This window comes from Epinephelus moara, chromosome 14 (genome assembly GCF_006386435.1).
Source record: "Epinephelus moara isolate mb chromosome 14, YSFRI_EMoa_1.0, whole genome shotgun sequence".
Classification (NCBI taxonomy): domain Eukaryota; kingdom Metazoa; phylum Chordata; class Actinopteri; order Perciformes; family Serranidae; genus Epinephelus; species Epinephelus moara.
In genome coordinates this window covers 41,675,345-41,682,094 of record NC_065519.1, presented here as the reverse complement: position 1 = coordinate 41,682,094, position 6,750 = coordinate 41,675,345, and the positions used below count along the sequence as shown (strand labels likewise).

General features: G+C 38.3%; 1 protein-coding gene and 1 long non-coding RNA gene across 3 annotated transcripts in view; one reads left to right on the top strand and one right to left on the bottom strand.

The window, feature by feature from the left end:
• LOC126401234 (uncharacterized) overlaps window positions 1-626 on the bottom strand; it is a 3,508-nt gene extending 2,882 nt beyond the window's left edge. Inside the window, exon 1 of the long non-coding RNA XR_007571050.1 lies at window positions 525-626. This is a non-coding gene — a long non-coding RNA (uncharacterized LOC126401234). The remainder of the gene's footprint in view (window positions 1-524) is intronic.
• gabra2a (gamma-aminobutyric acid type A receptor subunit alpha2a) overlaps window positions 1-6,750 on the top strand; it is a 76,135-nt gene that overhangs the window by 26,297 nt on the left and 43,088 nt on the right. The window lies entirely within an intron of this gene.

The following is a 6,750-nucleotide window of genomic DNA, read 5'->3' as shown; positions in this document are numbered from 1 at the left end:
AGCCGCTCTAGCGTGCTCACCTGTGTGTGTGGCTGAACTCCGCCGTGCGCGATACAGAGAGCAGAGGAGAATTGTTAACGTGTGACCATGTAGAGACAGAAATGACACGATGACATAACACCATAAATAGTATGTTGTTATGTTATTATATGAAGCGCCCACAGCGTCCTGTGGGCAGGACATTGTTACACAGCTGTGCCTGTGACTTCAGGCAGAGAGACCGCTGCATCAGAGCAGAAGAGCACGTTTTAAAATACATTTATTTTATCAATTAGTTATTAACTTTTACTATTTTTAGCAACTTGCCCAATCGGGCAAGTGAGTTGTTAGTTTACATGCCCGACCTTAAGTTTTACTTGCCCCGGGCAATCGGGCAATCGGGCAATCCTTATTGTTGAGCCCTGTTACCGTATCTGGATTTTCTTAAAGATATGATTTAGCTGGTGGTTTCTACACGTCGAATTTAACTGACTGATAAACAGTTCGATGAGATAGTTTAAATTAAACTGGTAATGGATACTTACCGAAGAGTCCGACAGCACCCCAGGCGAAGCAGCCTGCATCTTCCTCCCCTTTGTCTGTCTCAGAGTAAAGCACAGGTAAAGGGCGACCCCTTCCCGCCTCTTAAAGTAACACACCCATTGTGTTAAACTGGTTCCCGCCTCTTAAAGTAACACACCCATTGTGTTAAACTGTCCAGCACATTAAATGTGTTAAGATTTCTGTGCATTTTGTACACACAAAATGTGTTACACAAGTAACAACACATTTTTTGTGTCATTTTTTAACACATCTCTTCTAAGAGTGTAGTTCTGCTGTTTTGACAGGTCAAGAGGTTTGTCAGTGCGGCATAACTTCTTTTGTACATGTTACACAGAACGGTAATGATTGAGATAAGCATGGAACGTAGAATTTAATCCAGTGTTTAATCCACTGCTTATTTTTATTCACTGCTCATTATTATCCACTTCTCTTTATTATTATTATTATTTATTGCCGTTTCTTGTATTTGTACTTTTTTTTGCATGCCTAGTTTTTAAATTTTTAAATTTTGGAATTTTTAATCTGATTCTTTCTCCTTGACTGCTGTAACACTGGAATTCCTCAATTGTGGGATCAGTAAAGGTTTATCGTATCTTATCTTATCTTATTTTGACACATTTGGACTCAACATTCAGCAAAAAGTTAAAAAAAATATTGTGAACTACTTTGTTACTCTGCTGTCTGCTGTGTTGAGTGGGTTTATCAAAGCTGTCCTGCTGCTGCTGCTGCTGGAAACGACACTATGAGAGCAGTGAAACTGAACCAAAACACTAAAGACGTGAACCAAAAACAAAACCTAAACAAAGAGTGAATCTAGATTTAAAGCTCTATATAGCTGAGGGGAAATGCACAGTTAGTGATAATTCCATGTAGCTGCATCACTATCAGCGACACCTTATACCACGTGCCAATCTCCAGGGCTGAAAATAAAGCCTATGCGGAAGTGGCAAAAACTGCACTTCCTCAAATGCCCACACGAGGCTGGCTCCTAAAGTGAGTCCCCATAGACCCCCCCAATGTTTGTTATGTACAGCCTAGTACATAAAACAGTCTTGGTCTCTAGCTGTAGCTGTACTGGGGGTGAATTTTTATAACTCACTCGTTTACAGTTTGTTAAGATGTAAAGTTATGCATAAATAAGGATGTGGCTGCTTTGAGTGACAGCTGGGTGCCCTCCGTAGACAAGTCACCTCCATGTCAACAAAGTTGGTATCCTAACCATGGCCCAACCCCAGATTCACAGGCGTAGCTATAGCTGTTGGTACTTCAGTGTGTTATTAGTTCATGAATGTTAATTGTAAGATTTTGGTTGCTTAAAAAAGTCTTGCTCAGTGTTTCGTTGTCCTACAAGTCCCTCTAAGGGGTTACATATTAAGATATTCCGGTAAGTACATTTTAATGGTTTTAAGCCTGTTTTTCGCCAACAAAAAAATTGCATTAGCATTAGTATTATCATTTCAAACCATAGCTATGAATGCTTTTCGGTGCCCAAGCTAATGTTAGCCATGAGTGTTTAAGTTATCTCCAAATATGGTCACGTCTGGCTCCAGAAATCCAAGTTGGTGACAGCAAAAATACCTAACTCGAGGCTTCAAAATGTTAGTCCACAAACCAATGAGTGACATCATGGAGGCTACATCAGTTTTTTTTTGTTTTGTTTTTTTACAGAAGTAGCCATGTCATCTGCTATTAATATAACAGTGTTTAATGTAGCAGCTTAGAAAATTAATCACTCAAGGATGTTGATTTGTCTACTGGTAACTCTGACAGTTGACATTAAAGGTGTAATAAATAGTCATAGTCCTCAGATAATGGTTTGTCTTGATTTTGGTAACCATTCTTTGAGTGCCAGGTTGTCCTTAACCAAAACTTTTATCCATAACTAGATACTGTGTCTTAAAATCTAAGGGCTGAATTATAATTGAATTTGCTGTGCATATTGGACATATGTGGATTTGTTACCCAGAAGAAGACTTTATTTTCATCATCTTTTTCAAACACTGTCTCTTAGGGCAAAGGGCAATATCACAGGAATATCACAGCAATGAAAATACATAATGTTACATGAAGTTAAAACTTCACAATAGCTAGCTCAAAGTTCAGTTCACATAGTTTAAAATGCACTTGTTCAGTTCACAATTTGAATTTTGAACAAAGTTCACAGTCCCAAAAACTTAACTGCACATTCATGTCCACGACTTTTATGCCTCTGCACACAGCCATGGCCAGAGGCATTATGTTTGCGGGTTTTCTGTCCATCTAATTTTAGTGAATGCAATATCTCAAGAACACCAATTTCTTTAAATTTAGCACAAATGCACACTTGGGTGAACTGATTAGAATTTAATAGTCGAAAGTCAAACGTCAAGGTTACTGTGATTTCACTGGTCTCCTCAATTCATACAGTAATCGTGACAAAATCTGAGTAGAATAGAATTATGAGGTGATGACATTTTATATCCAAAAGGTCAAAGGTCAACTTCACTGTGACATTGTAATATTCTGCAAAAACACGTTTTTGGCCATTTTTCAACATCATAACCCAGGAAACCGAAGGGGTGACATTTGGTCAGATTCTGATCATTGGTGACACTAATGAATGAATGAATGAATGAATGAATGAATGAATGAATACGTATGTCAATCATCTACATTTTAGAATATGCAGCTTCTTTGCAGCAACATTGATATATGAAGCATGTCTACTGTATGAGTCTTGGCAGACATTAATGTAAACCCAGTTTGACTAGTTCAGGGTGGCATATAAAAGCAATTGGAATTGCGATTTTAGATAAAATAACATCTTGTGATCATCACTCATATTTCCCAAGACTGGTTGGATGCTTCAACTTGTTTTATTAAATTCATGCTGATGTGGTTCACTTTCGGTTTTTTGAGACCTGATGGCCACAGTTTACATAAAAATGTGACTTTTTTTCCATTGGAATCTGCACTGATTTGTTCATTAAAGTCCTGCAAATATCCTTATGATCTAGCTCCAGTAGTACCTGTAGCTGCACTGTACAATTAACACTAGCTATCCTGGTGTTGTGTCGGCATGCCGGGTGCCATAAATCCTTTGGTGCCAAAGGAGCATGGTCGATCATCGTAACAGTGAACAACACTCATGTTCAAGTTCAAAAGTTGCAAAGTGATGCATTCAGTTTGCCATTTACCAAAAATATCATATAGCATTTGAGCTCTTTTCAGCGTTCATGCACAACACTGGTGTAAACATCCTGTTATTTGTCTCCAAGGAGTCACAGTTTAAGCTGAGCCAACTACAAAAGACAACGCCAAACACAGGGTTTTTGTCTCAGACTCAACCTAAAGAAATCTGCCTCTCAGCCTACATGATTCTTCATGAAATCTCAGAGTTGACTTGCTGGACCAGTTCAGATATAATTACACACATCCAGCAGATAAAATCTTCCAGACAGAGAGCTGTCAGCTCTGCTTGTCCTGTTGCTATTGGAAACCCAGCCACTCCAACCAGGAGAGTGATGACACGGCAAGGGTCAGGCTATGTTATTAAAAATGAGATGTGAGTGTCGTCCACTGCCATGCAGCTGTGATACAGAGCAGTTTGATGTGTTACATATTAAACATATTAATGATCATTATCATATATCGGCTGTTCATTGTACACCCTGTACTGAAATGATTCTAATGGAGCATTTTAATGAGATGGCACATTATATAGTTCTGTATGATTTATTATCATTGTAATAGTGTTCAAAATGCATTCTTATATTTAAGCACAGGTTATTTTACATATTTCTTCAACACTGTCTTACACATAGCCTACTGTAACTACCAAACCTAAATGAGTACAGTAATCACAAATCACATACATCATCCTAGGACGCCTTAGCTCAAAGAGAGACGGAGCAGGGACGTCTACACTGTAAAAAATTTAGTTGCACTTGAGATACATCTCTGAATATTTTTGGGTCATCTCTTCTTCGCGCTTGCAGATAAATGCTAAGTACGCAGCAGTTGCAACAGCATGGTGAGGTGCATTAGCCTCAACTTTGCACCTCACAGGGGGTTAAAGGTGGACGGTGTGTCTCTTGCTTGAAAAACTTACAAAGCCATCCATTGTGGGTCACAAGAATATCTGTACACTAGAAATAAGAATACAGCTAATTGGCTAATATGTCAAGTAATAAGTAATAATAGCTGGCTTACATGATTGCACAAGGGTTCTTGGGTAACAGTTAGCCTATCGTTGATAATGGTTACTGTTAATGAAATCTTTTTTTTTTTTATGAATAGACTGATTTCCCTTTTCTAAAAAAAGTAGGTTGGATTCATGTTAATATGTGCTTTCCGACATAGTTAAATTTTTACATTGACCTTTTCCTATCCTGTGTCCCATTCAGAGCTCATGTCATGTGAGCTAGCTCCATCATTCTTACACTTCAGTTCTGACTTTAAGTGATCACAATACTTAATAACACAAAACAAATTCCTCATTGTCAGTAGCTGCAGGGACATCTTCATTTACAGACCTGCAATATCAAAGAAAGTGCTGCATCAAGTCAAGTTGGTTTTATTTATATAGCCCAATATCCCATATCACAAATGTGCTTTAGGGGGCTTTACAGTCGTTTCAGCATAAGACACCTTTTGTCCCTTGACCGTCGCCTCAGATAAGGAAAAACTCTCCCCAAAAAAGCCTGAATGGGGAAGAAATGAGGAGCAGCTGAGGAAAGATCATTCTCCCTGGATAGACAGACAGGAAATAGATACTATGTGTAAATAAAACTACAATAAGGAAGCATCCCTCTTGTTAGCAAAATAACCAAAAATCATCCCCTTGTTAATCTGTCATACCTCTCTATTCCCCAGGTCTGGACCCAGATGCTGTCCTATCCTGAATCCTGAAATTAAATACATTTACACCATAAACTGAAGCAGAAAAGGCAAACATTGATGCATGAAAAAATCACTGGGATGCAGAAAATTAAGTGTTTGATGCTCAAAATTTCCTAGAGGAGAACCTCAAAGCCCCCATTATATATGTGTTTTCCCCCAGTGTTAAAACGAAACCTACCCATGGTGAGATACACACACGGGAGAGACAAGATGAGAACCAACAGCAGGAGAAACAAGTGAGCCAAAGAAAAGCTACTTCACATGGCGTGTTCTTAAGAGAGAAAGTAGTCAGTGAAAACAGAGCTTTGAATGAAGAATGGACAGACTCTTACATCTTCATTCTTCCCATAGACAAACCACTATTTCTCATTGTGTGTCCCGAGACCATGATCATTGTTAAATGCGGCAATGTGAAGCACAGCCAAGAGACAAAGCACAGAGCATCTTTTGAGGAAACATACCCACTCAAATCCAAACTGAGGGCACAGAGGGAAAATATAGTATATATAATATATATATATATATATATCTTATATCAGTCAATTTATTTATTATTGATCACATAAGGTACAGCTGTACTGAAATGGCACTGAATCACTGAATCATAACACAAGTTGGACTAATCATTATAATAAGGTCGATCAGCTGATCATTCCATCAAGCACCTCATCACTACAGAACAACATATCTGCAAATGACCACCATCTTAATGTAATGTAATATAATAGGATTAATATTTGTGCAAAAAAAACAAAATCAAGATCAAGAAGGCTTTCTGATCATACATAACAACAGTCAGGATCACACACATGTGAACCTTCACACACCCACCACACAACACCTTCATGTGTACAAATGTGCATTTACTTTATGATATAGGCTAGAGTGACAAATGGGAGAGTTTTTCTCATCATTACTGAATATGAGACTGTGGTCGTAAAATCACCATATTTATGTTCTCCCCGTGATAGAGAGCGGAGATATGTGCATACATTTTGGAGGTGTAGCAATAGTGACTGAATGTTTTGACTCCATATCCCATAGTGCTGCAACCAAATCAGGATTTGTGGGTCACTGGTTTGGGGTAAACATGGTTTGAGTCCATTTGATTTGTCATGTGCTTATGGTTCCTGCTTTATCTATAGATATGTTTTGTTTTTATAAATACTCAACATTATTACTAATGTTTATTCCCCAATACACCTTACCTATCTTACTATATAATGATGAAAACTCTGTGTGTGTGTCTGTTCCACGTTTTTCTCCTCACTGACTTGGTCAATCCATGTGAAATTTGGCACAGTGGTAGAGGGTCATGGGAGGATG